The sequence below is a fragment of the Streptopelia decaocto genome (assembly GCF_964273445.1).
Source record: "Streptopelia decaocto genome assembly, chromosome: 2".
NCBI lineage: Eukaryota > Metazoa > Chordata > Aves > Columbiformes > Columbidae > Streptopelia > Streptopelia decaocto.
Genome location: NC_138655.1, coordinates 139382421 through 139394751, shown reverse-complemented (window position 1 = coordinate 139394751; position 12331 = coordinate 139382421).

The window sequence follows — 12331 nt, the reverse complement described above, 5'->3', positions numbered from 1 at the left end:
GTTTTTCTTGTTAAAACATGCAGGAGCACTGAGGGTCTCACTTGACAGCTCAGACATGTTTATTGATTTGTTTTTGTTGGCCTGAGACCCTCATAGTTGTTGTAATGTGCAAGGAGGTGGTGGCAACAATGCCTGTATGGTCCATCTGCCTCCAGAGGGACTGCCAGAGGTCTGCCTCACCAGCAAAATGCTTTCACACCAGTGATGTTCATTCCCTCGTCACAGAGGAAATTATCCATATTCTTTTGTTGATGTTGCCCTTGACTGGTGTTTGACAATGCTGAACCTTTTCATTCAATGTATCCACAGGGCATCTACTGTTACAGGGACCTTGCTTTCAAATGCCAACCTTGACCTGGTTGGTCTGAAATTTGCTTTGCCATGTATTAGCCTCAGCCTCAAGAGTTTCCAAAAATCTTTGTCACTCTTCCTGACTCATTTTCAAGAATGAGAGTGAAGGAAAATTATTCTTGCCCATGTAAAAACCAAGTCAGTCAAGCTTTTAACTAGGATAGTGTTATTCTGCCACACTTTACCAGGAGGATGGGAAACTGGGCCTATGGGACAATACCTCCCCATTTATGGCCACAACGTGGTATCAGCTCCTGCAATGGGCTCCCAGGAGCAGGACAGACAGGGGGCTGCAGCAGTTTCCTAACCTAGCTAGAGGGTGAGCATTGAACAGACACATGCGTAGCTCCTATGTGAAAGCAGTAAAAAAGAGACATCTCCATCAAATATTTTGACAAGTTTCTTCTGAATTTGTTCTCATCATTAGTAGCACTCCTAATACTTCATACAGGTGTGGTGAAAATCTCAGATAACAGGATGCTTCAGTCTTATTTTTTCCAATTTATTTTTTACAGAGTTTATGAAATTGTACGCAGAATCAAAGGACTGTTATTAGACTGAAATGTCAACAATTCAGTGTGAATGCTAAAGTGCCAGTGCAAGCTTAATCTGGCCTCTGTTGTGTTTACATTACGATAGTGTTTAATTACACAAGCAGAAATTACTTTATGGTCAAGTAACCATCTTTCTGCCACACTGCTGGGAATTTGCTGGTCTGACATCAGAAATGAAGTTTGGAGTTTTTTCTCTATAAATAAACAAACAAACAAACAAACAAATAAATAAATAAATAAATAAATAAAGTTGTTGTATTGCTGCCAACATGGGCTTTCTGCTTTTCTAGAGTTCATGAGTACCTTCAAATGAATACTTAGAAATGTATTCATTTGCTTTTTAACATTAACATTGTTGCATACATAGCTACCGGAAGAATTAATGAGGAAGTGAAGATCAACATGCTTGATGTTAATTTTCTACCCAGCTAATTCATCTAACATTGATGGTATTTGTTAATGCCTTGCCCTGTTTCTAAGGGAGAGAAGCTTAAACCAGGACAGCTGTTGTCCATTTCAGACAGTGTAAGGATGCAAAACTAGGAAGCAACCACAAAAGCAGGGATGCTCCCTTTTCTCTTGAATGTGTGGTGACTGATTATTACTTGGGTGCCTGGGGCCCGAGGAGTTTAAGAATTCATTCAGCTTTGGAGGCTCACCTGGCAACAGTGTCTGGGAAACCACTGCTCTGAGGGATTTTTTACTTTATTGTGTTTTCAAACACAAAGCAAGAGTGTGCAAAGCCTCACATGAGATCAAAATCTAAGCAAATCAACTTCCAGCATCCAGCTATCACAATAACAGGAATCATAAAAATAAGCTGCCTTAGACTACTCAAATTACATAGAGAATTCATATTGCCCAAACATTTGTGCAGACGAAGTCAATCTTACTTAAAAGTTCACTGAAAGTCAGTGGTGCAGGCAACATGAAATCAGATTTGATTTGAAATATGTTTGGATGGAAAAAAACTCATCCAGCCATCTTCCAGACCCACAGTGGTATGGGATGCATTATACTACAGAGACAGGGGCTTACTGCAAATCAACAAAATGCAATTATTTAAACTGGAATTTGACCAGGACATCCATCTGAACAACTTCTACTGAAAAAAATATTACTATTTTGAGACCTAACCTCAAACATTCATCAGAAAGTTTTTGGGATGGCTTTTTTCTTTCCCCCTTGTTCTAATAGCCATTGGATTATTTCCAAAAATGTCTAATTTAGACTTCATTTAAAAAAACAGATTAAAGAACTCCCACAGTAGGTTGTGGTCCTGTAGGCTGCTGGAGGAGGGACAGTCTGCACTTATCACACCAGGATCTTCATGTGAGCATGATAAGGAAACATGAAGCAAACATTTAGTGCATGTTTCAGTTCTCAAGACTTTAATCTTGCCTCTGTGAGAAAAGTAGGCCACATATTGTGGATGTCTCACCATTATCCTGTGGGGACAAAACGTATAACAGTGTGTTTTGACATGTATGCCTGTAGGAGTTTCTGCATACACTATCTCCTTTTTTCTCTTTCACACACATGGGGAATATTTGCTCTTCAAATAACTCAAAGTATTAGAGGACTGTTAAAACTACCATGAGCCAAAGAAACACTACAAATTTGTATGTATGGTATATATGGACTGGCATATAATTATAATGAATTATTCAATTAAATGTGGTGATGATAGCACATTGACATATGAAATTCTCAGGTGAGTAAAGAGGTGCCTTCAAGTGCAGAAATCTTTGGAGTCATCTGAGAGAGAATAAACAATTTTTAAGTATGGATTTCTGAGAAAGAGAGTGACTGGATGACCCTGCTCAGAAAATTCCCCAGTTCAGACCCACTCTCTAATAAACCCCAAACACATCTGGACTTAAGGTGCTTGCTGCCATGGGTTCAAGTGAAATCAGATGCAAGTCATAGCCTCCAGCTCGCAAAGAAGAAGCTAATGGTCAGTCAGAGGAATGTGAGAAAGCATATGGAAGTCTAGAGCAGCAGTCTTCAAAATCGGGGATATATGGAGCAAAATGAAGAGTCAGTTTTCCATTTACACTTTGATTGTGATGGTTGGGCACATTTGTTCCTGTACAGGCAAGGTAGGGAGGGGTTCCTTGGTGCAGAATCATGACAGTGGTGTGGTCTTCCTTTTGTGAACTGTACAATCAAGCACCGTGAGGGTCAATATCACAGTGGTGTACATAGCCTCTGATTGTCTTGTACCAAAATTTCTAGGTGCCACATATACCCTACACTTCAAAATTAAACTTCAAGTGAACAAGTAAACTTTACGCACAGGAAACCATGTCAAGAAATGGTAAGCAACTCTTCAAGTGTATGATTCATCTCATCCACCTCAGCTTGTTTGCAGTGTAGACAGCTGTACCTGAGGTCATGGCCCTGAGTTCCCAGTGCAAACAGTGATGAGAAATATACACTTTCATTCTGTCTGCTTCTTGCTAGACAACTACTTTCAATCAAAATTGTGTCCAAAAGTGCCTGTTTTCCTGTATTAGTTATAAAAGAAGACATGTAAACCAGCATGTTGAGGCTGACACAGGCAGTCTCTTTAAAAATAATTACACAAAGACCTAAAGCCTCTTTGCTTATGTGAGTGCATGTTCTGTGCCATGGTGAGCACTCAGAAAAGTGCAATGAGTAGTTTAAGCTTTTTAGAAGTTAATTTAATTGTGTTTAACTCAGGTGTACATAAATAAAACACAGGCATGTGGTAACATGTCGGCATTGTTTGGGGGGTATTTAAAGCACCTAATGGAATTTTTAGAGGTACCCGGCGCCCAAGTTATCTGAGGTACTTGGGCACCTATTTGCCTCTTTAGCCTCTTCAAACATCTCTGAATATGGATATATCAGAGACCCTCATCTCATCCTGAGAGTTGAGCTCTGACTTCCCTGAATGCCGAAGTCTCTTCCTGGGGTCAATGAGTGAGATGGGTACAGAAGGAATGCTAGGATATGTGTAAAATACTTTGTTTTACTTACCTTTTGTGACTCTGTGCAGCTAGGGATCATATGGCAAAAATACAATTTCTAATCACATATCATTTTTCCCAATGGCCTTTGGCCTCTGCTTTCTTGGTCCAAAAATCACAAAGTCATGTTTATTTTAACATCTGCAGAATGTAAAACAATTTAAAAATATGAAGATAAAGAGGCAGTACCACCAGCTAACTAGCAGAGTAATAAATATCCAGTGACATTAGAAGGCTTTTTCCAGGATACCAAGAGGATTTCAATCTCTCTGTGCTGGATTGCAAAACAGTGATTCCTTTGAGCCAAAAGAAAGAGAAATAAATTATCCTGGTGGTATTTATTTACTTGTGGCAGTTCTCTCAGCTGCATCCCTCTCGTTCTGTGCCCTAGCTTCCCATATCATGGAAAGTGTTGCTTTTCAGGATCTCCTGGAGGAGCAAAACTTGGCAGAAAAAAGAGAGGCAAACATGGGGTAGGGCCCCTGGTCTTGTTTATACCATGTATTCAGTGACAAAAATGGAGGGTGTTTTAGCTCTGGAAGGTAAAGCTGATGTTAGTTGTCTACTCTAAAACCATGGTGAAGACAGGACACTAATATCCTGAGAATGAATCTCTCCTTTGCCATCAGAAATTGTTTAGGAAAGGCTCTTATAGCCACTGCAGACAGTGCTATTTGCTGGAAGGACTGTCTTGTGTCTCCTTAACTCAGCCTTGGTGAGGGGATCAGTGTGGTCTTCACTCAGTATCCAGCTTTCTTCTCTGGTTCTTACTCCAGAGCTTTCCCACTTGGGAAAGGCCCCAGGGAGGGACTGTGATTTTACTGAGATATAATTTGGAGAAGACCACCACAGGAAGATAAGTTACATGCAATAAGGTAATTATTGCATGTTAGTTATCTTGTTACCAAAACAAACCGACAGAAACTCCCACATTTTTGTTCCAGAGAAAGTCAAGCCTTAGATAATTAGGTCTCCAAGCCTTTCAGGCCCACTTCCTCACTCACGTGCAGAGTTGCATGCCAAAATACAAATGGTACATTTTATTCACACGGAGATGATTTTTTTACTGACTTCAGAGATGGGCAGAGTAAGGGCATAGTCTCTGGGTGTGGATACAGTGGAGACAAAGGGCACAGAGGAAACAAAATACACCATCTTCCCTTGGAGGTTCCAGCAAGACTGCTCTTCAGGCAGATCTTGATGGAGGGGAAAGGGAGGAAGATATCATAAAACTAATGGATAATAGTTCACATGCAGCTTGGCCTGAAAGTTCTCATTGATTTTACATACTTCTAGATAGAACTGACGAATGTGAAAACATGATAAACCAATTCCTCATGGTGTTTTTTTCCATGATTGCAGCGATTTAATGCCATATAAGCTCAGTTAAAACAGGTTGCATAACATTTAGCTCCACATATTGAAGTCTGTAGATTTTATACTGGTTCTTATGTGATTCATTTCTGGTCTTTCACTAGTGCTAGGTAAAGAATTTTCTGACTCTAATAAATATGTCTGATTACAAAAATAATTGCTAGAGAAACTAAGGTTAAAAACCCATAGACACATTTCCACCAGTACCAATGCAATAGAAAATTAAAAAAAAAAGGAATGTAGGAATGTAGCCTAGAAAAGATGCTTCAGAATTCATTTATTACCTTTTCATATTGCTAAAGACTAATGCTACCATATGTCTGGATTTTCTGAAATCTCCTCTCTTTCTGTGTAGAAATTCTGAGGATTTTTCTGTATTTGCTAGGTATTTCTAGAGTTACCAGGTACCTTTCAAGTCAGATACTGCTAAGCAGGCTGTATGGAAATTACTAACTTGTGCATGAATGTTATCTGTCAACACTATGGGAAGCATCAGCAACTATATCGACATGGCCTACCTTTGATACATATACAGGGTGTTTGAAAAAGATGGACTCAATTTCAAAGCAGTATGTTGGCAAATTGGGTCCATCTTTTTGAAATACCCTGAATATATAGACACCACAAGTCTTCCCTGCCCTGAAAGTCTCAAAGCCAACGCGTGTACAACACAGCTCACAGAAACCGGCTGCTATCCCAAAAATGCCATGTAGTGATACAGCTGCCCTAGTGAAAAGAGGCTTTATTAACATTGCTGAGGGAACTCAATGGGAGCTGCTTTTGTCTTTCAGTGGCATAAACTTTTGCTTCTGGCTCTGCTGCTGATTTGCACTGGTATCTTGGACAGCCCCTTGCGCCGGGACCCACAGGGCAGCACCAGTGCCACACAGCACATCCAGTACAGCCTGACGTGCTCGTGCTGGTATCTCCTGAATGTCAGACCCTGCGGCGGCATGGCCAGAGCTGCTGCCGCACTCAGCTGTACCTGAGGGCTGTGAAGCATCCACCCATGAAGTCCAGACAAAAGTAGAAAATCCTAAAAATCTGCTCCAGCAGGTTTTTTACTTAGATAGAGAAGAACTGTCCAGAAGAATTTAGGCTTGCAGTCACATTAAGGATGTTGTGCCTTTACTAGGGTACCTTGTTTCATTTGAATGCTAAAATGAATTTATTACAGCAGTACAAAGCAATCCAACAGACTAAGTGTACTTCCCAAAAATTACAGGACGTCCTACACCAGTAAAGCATTCCCAGTGTAGGTACAACCTGTGTTTCAGTCACTCATCTCCAAAACATAAAAAAATGTCTCTAAAAAGGGTACGGTCAGAATTCAGTCATCGGTGGAAGAGATGTGCTTTCAGATCATAATGGAGAAAGTCCAGTTGTATGAAGGATTACATATCAATATCGTATAATCACTTTCAAGGGTTTATGGCTTTATAAAAACATAAAATAAAAATGGTTCTGTCTTGCAAACAAAATGTGACTCCTTTGAGTATCTGAAACTGATCCTTTACTAATTTGTTAAAAATCAAATATTAATCAATGTAATACCTATCAGATACACATTTCTCAGCTCAAAAATTATAAAAAGCATTCCTAGTTGCCATCATGATTTTACACATTTCTTTCTGTCATACTGGACCAGCTCTTCATGTATTTCAAAGTTTCCTGTTGTTGTGTCTACATATGACACATACGAGTTCTTTGTGAACATTGAAATTCAGTAAAACAACTTATGTCTCTTTAAGTAAGCGAGACAGATAGGAACTAAAATTAAGCCTATGAACCAAATCATTATTTTATTTTTCTGAGCACAGGCTGGCATATCACATTTGTTTTGTAACACGATTCATATATTTGGACATTACTAAATGCCATGCCGTGGAGGTAATGTCCAGCTCACCATTTCCTGCATGTTGAAAATGCTGTTGAAAGCATTTCCAACCCCCAAGTACTTTAAAAAAATTCAATTTCATGAAAGATCCCAAGTGAAGTGCAATGTGAACAAAAACGGGGGAGATTACTGACTATGGCAATTTTCCTGTTATTGGCAAGGACAAAGACAGTCAAGAAATAGTAACATTTCTACTAGAGTATCTCAGCTTGTGCTTAAGGATGGGAAATTATGACAATCTCATATAGAAAGATCTGAAGTGTGACTCTATATGCTTCCCCGGACACTTGTAAACTCTTGTACTCCCTCTGCCACCCTTTGAAGCAGCACCCGCAGCAGTGCCAGACCTGCAGTGGCCACTAGAGACCTTGCCACCAAGTCAGTGACCCCAGAGCCTCACCCTCCTTGTGCTGGTCTCTGAGGTGGGACAGCCAGTGGGAGGGGAGCGGGTGCTGGACACCTGCCTGCCACAGGCTGCAAAATGCTCCTCTCCGTGATGGAGCTCTGCCTTGCTGGCACGAAGGACCTGTATCTGACTCATATATCTGACCGTGCAAGTAGGCTTTTGTTGGGTGCAGTTTGTACCAGCGGGGTACAGCAATTAACCCCTTTGGCAAATGGAATATCTGTGGGCTTGAAGGGGGTTAAATGAACCACTGAAGTACTGGTTCAGCCTTCATTAGCCTGGGGCATTGCATTATAGTGTTTTTTAAAGTCCTGCTCTTGTCTGTATTAGCAGCGACTTTCAATTTATAAAAAGGTCTGTTGTCAGACACCCTAATCCATGCAATAAGAACAAACTCACCTGATTAAGCCCAACTACATAAACAGATTAGGCAGCTGTCATGGACTGACAGGCAGTGTATAATATGAGATGACATGATACAATAAACAGCATACACATTGTTCAGAAATTTCTATCTCTTCAGGTTGAGATTAAATATTTATGCAACACACAAAGACTGACTTCTATTTGGCCATTGTCTCTTTTCTGCAGGACAAACGCTCATTCAGTAATTCTTCACACATGTTCCATTCATTCAAGTTTCATGCACACCTTGTACACTGTGGGTCAAATTCTCTTCTTGACTGCTTTTTTTGCAAACCATTGGAGATCAATAGATGTGGAAATGATTCACAAGCAATGAAAACAGAGATATGTACTTTTTTTTTTTTTTCCTAGGAAAAGGCTTTTGGGATTATAAGCATGAATTTCAGCAGAATTTGGGCTATGCTACAATGACTTTTCAAGAGGATCTAAAAAATGGATCTACATCCTCTTGCCATATGCTTTCTGCTATGAACATCTGGTTCCAGTGAGATCTCACTGTGGGATATTCTGTAATGCAAAAATGTGTTAAGTGACTTTTGCTCAGAGAAAGGTTTGGTCACAGACCCTTTATCCTCAGTGTTATATGTACAGTAAAGCTCCAGTCTGTCCATTACACATCTGGGAACAATTAAATATCTACAATCTAACCAGGAGGCATTGATCTTAGCAGGAATAACAGCCGAGCTGCAGACAGATAGATTGGAGTTTGTTGTGAGATCTGGGTAAGATGGAGCAATATGGAAGAGAATCCATGGCACAGAAAATAGCACAATATATCGTGCGCTAAAGGTATCATTTTTTTGCTGACTGCTTAGCCAGTCATTCTTTCCTCTGAAACCATAGCCTGTGGCAATTAAAGCAAGGCAAAAATACAAGTTTTCCTTAAGCAGTCACTGAAATTTAAACCTGTTCATTGATGAAATTTATTCATGACCTCTGGCAATTTCTGACTTAATGGACTGAAACCTGAGGGGTTTTTCCTTCATTCAAAATTAATATATGTTCTGCATGTATACACACAATGAATATATATTAATGTAGCTCTAGTTTTTAGGTCTTGAGTTCCCTAAGTGTCTAATGATCTGACTTTCAGAAATTAGATGTCTACTACTTTTTGGAAAACCAAAACCTCTTGAGAAAAATGAAGCTGGACACTAAGAATCCGAGATACTCACGACATAGACCCCTAGCACATTTTATGTGCTTTTGCCTGTGATGATATTATCTGACAATGAATTTCCTTGCCTGATTTGTATATATGTGTTGCAGACTTGCCAGTTACCCCAAGCAGCTTTTACTCAAGGGGCAGAGAAGATGACTGAGGACTGGGCCTCACAGTTCATTATCACATCAAAATCCTCTTGTCCAAAAGTGTACAAGAAGTCGTTTGAAGTTTAAATCAAATAAAGGCACCCTCTTGCCATTTTCTCTAATCTGAGACAGCTGAATGAGTCATGTAAGTAGCACCTGGTGTAATGAATGATAGGACAAGGGCCAACGGTTTTAAACTAAAAGAGGGGAGACTCAGGCTAGACACGAGGAAGACATTTTTTACAATGACAGTTGTGAAACACTGGCTAAAGTTGCCCAGAGAGGTGGTAGATGCCCCATCCCTCGAGACATTCAAGGCCAGGCTGGACGGGGCTCTGAGCAACTTGATGTAGTTGAAGATGTCCCTGCTCATGGCAGGGGTTTGGACTAGATGAGCTTTGAAGGTCCCTTCCAACACAAACTATTCTATGATTCTGTGATTCCAGAGTGGAGATGGCAAGACTGAAGAGGCAACACAATTAGTTTGACAGAAGTTTCCTGGAAAGGCAGATGGTCTCCTTGGGGTGAGAGGCTATACAATATCCAGAACAGGATGGTTTGCATTGGGGAGGGCTGAATCCAGGAAAATGGCAGAAATGTTTGCCCAAGCTGGGCATTAACAGGCTCAGACAAAAAAGCAGCATGGTGGTCAAAATGAGGAGTTTCCTTGGACTCAGAGCCAGAGAGGACTGAGATGCAGGGGTACAGCAGACAGACTGGATTGATGGAACCTCAGCCAGACAGAGCTTGGATCACTCCTGCTGGGAAGCCCTGGGAAGGCATTCAGATTGTTGGGTATGCAGGGGATGTTGCACAGTGAGGTTGCTTTTCAAGAAAGTCATACTACTTACACTGGTAGGTTTTTGATCAGACCCATAAGACCTTCAGATTTTGAAACCAGGTTGATCAAGCCCATCACCAGAGGAGCTGAAGGTGAAAAGAGAGCTTCTGGTAGCACATCTTTTGTGAAGGTCACACAACTCTAAAAAGTTTCCTTCATAATGCTGCTTAACTGGATTCCTGTAACTTTCCAAATACACTGCTAAGAAAAACACTCCTTCAAAATATTTGGCATAGTAAGGATGGTGGCCTTTGAGGTGAAGAAGTTAGGTTCTTTCAAATGGAAGTTACTCTGAAACCAAATAACGTTAGTTTAACTTTAGGCACAAAATTTTGAAGTCTGATTTCTTCCCAATCAAAACATTAAAAAATTAGGAAAATATATGCAAACTGACAGACCACCAGCTCACTGTGGTTTTGTAAAATAGGTGGAACTGACCTACTGAAAAAAGCTTGGAGAACTGAGCAGATTTTCCTCCTTTCTGTTACAAGCTGAAATAGCTGTGAGCACAAGGTTGCTTTAAGGGAGATAATCAGGTTCCTAAACACAGGTGACTGGGGTTTTTTCAGATTGTTTCTGGTTCTCAAAACACCCATGTGGACTGCCAGGCATATGGGAACACAGCCTTCTGCAATGAGTCAGGATATGGCAGGAAATCTAAATTGTGTTGGGCATATATTTTCAGGCACCCAAATCACTGCCTAGGTATCTTCAAGTGGGACTAATGCGGCAACTTGTCCTTCACACTTTTAGAAATCTATCCCTGAATAGCTTCACTGTATCCCCAAAGGTGATTAACAAGCCTAAAGGTGAGCTATCACACAGGTTCAGCAGCATAGAATGTGATTAAATTTCCAACCCCGGGCTAATTTAATGTTTTCCTGCTAGAGTGCACATTTTATACCACAAATCACTGTGGGAGTACATGCTAAGCCAAACCCTAATGTTCCCCACCGGGACTGTGAGCTGAACCAGAGCTGTGGAAACATCTTCTTCCTTGGTAGGGAGATCTGACCCACTGTCACCCCACATTTGTCCCTCATGTGTTTGTTCCAGCTGCCTCTTCTCTCTCCAACAGCTTCTGCTGTCTTGTGTTTGTCACTTTGTTTTTTTAACCACTCTACCAAATGTATAAAATGCTTCAGCTTTACATGTCTATGTATATTGAGAAAAAATGTGATTTTTTTTCCCAGAAGTGATCTAAGCTAATTTCTGTGACTGCCTTAAAACAGATTAAGAGCACTGGGCCAAGCAGCTCCTATCTTCTCCAGGGTCCTGATGGTGACATGGGCTGTCCTCTCCCACTCACGTGGCTGGGATGCAGGGTTGAGCCCAGGCTGAGCTCCAGCACCCAGTGTTTGCCAAGTGTCTCTGTTGTACTGGGAGCCAGCAGCTCTTTGGGTGCTCCTGGTGTTAAGGCTCATTACGGCATGAAAACAACCTTGTCATCAAGAGAGAGAAGCGTTATTACTCAGATCAAAGTCAGGATTTGTTTCCTGTTCTGAGTCACAGCTAGAATTATTGCTCTATATCTTATCTGTCATATTAAAGTTTTGAGTGACTTTAGCTCAAAATAAAATACTTAAACCAGTGCAATCAATGCTTTTAACATATTTCAGCATTTAAAATTGTTATCCTTGACTATGGCATAAGAGTAAAAAAAAAAAGAAATACTAAGATTCTAACTTTACTCCAAGCATTAAACCATGTATAAATTATAAAGATTCTGGACAAGAGGATTATAATGTGAACTCAAATTATTAAAAGGCTTTAACACACTAAGAGAGTTTGCAGCCTTTGGCACTGCTAACGTAGAATGTTTCAGTAATGCTTAAACAACTTTTCTGCAGATGCTCCTTTTTTATTTTCTTTGATCATATTTCTGTCTTCATAGCAGTAAATGGAAAAGTTACAAGTGGAGCATCAGAATGCCTAGGCTGGCCAGGCACTAAAACAAAGAACCCTGGCTTCAAATCATGTCATTTAATTGTCTCCCATTTGCCTCTCAGCTATCGAAACTCTCAGCTATTGAAAGCTAAGACATGTAGTCCTGCTGCTTAAGAAAATGGTTAAGTACTAGTATGGTTTTCTACAGTGTTTGCCACTGGGAAAGGTCAAGAACCACCCCAGCTGGATAAACCAGAATAACCTCAGACCCTAAGTGGCCAAAGTAGA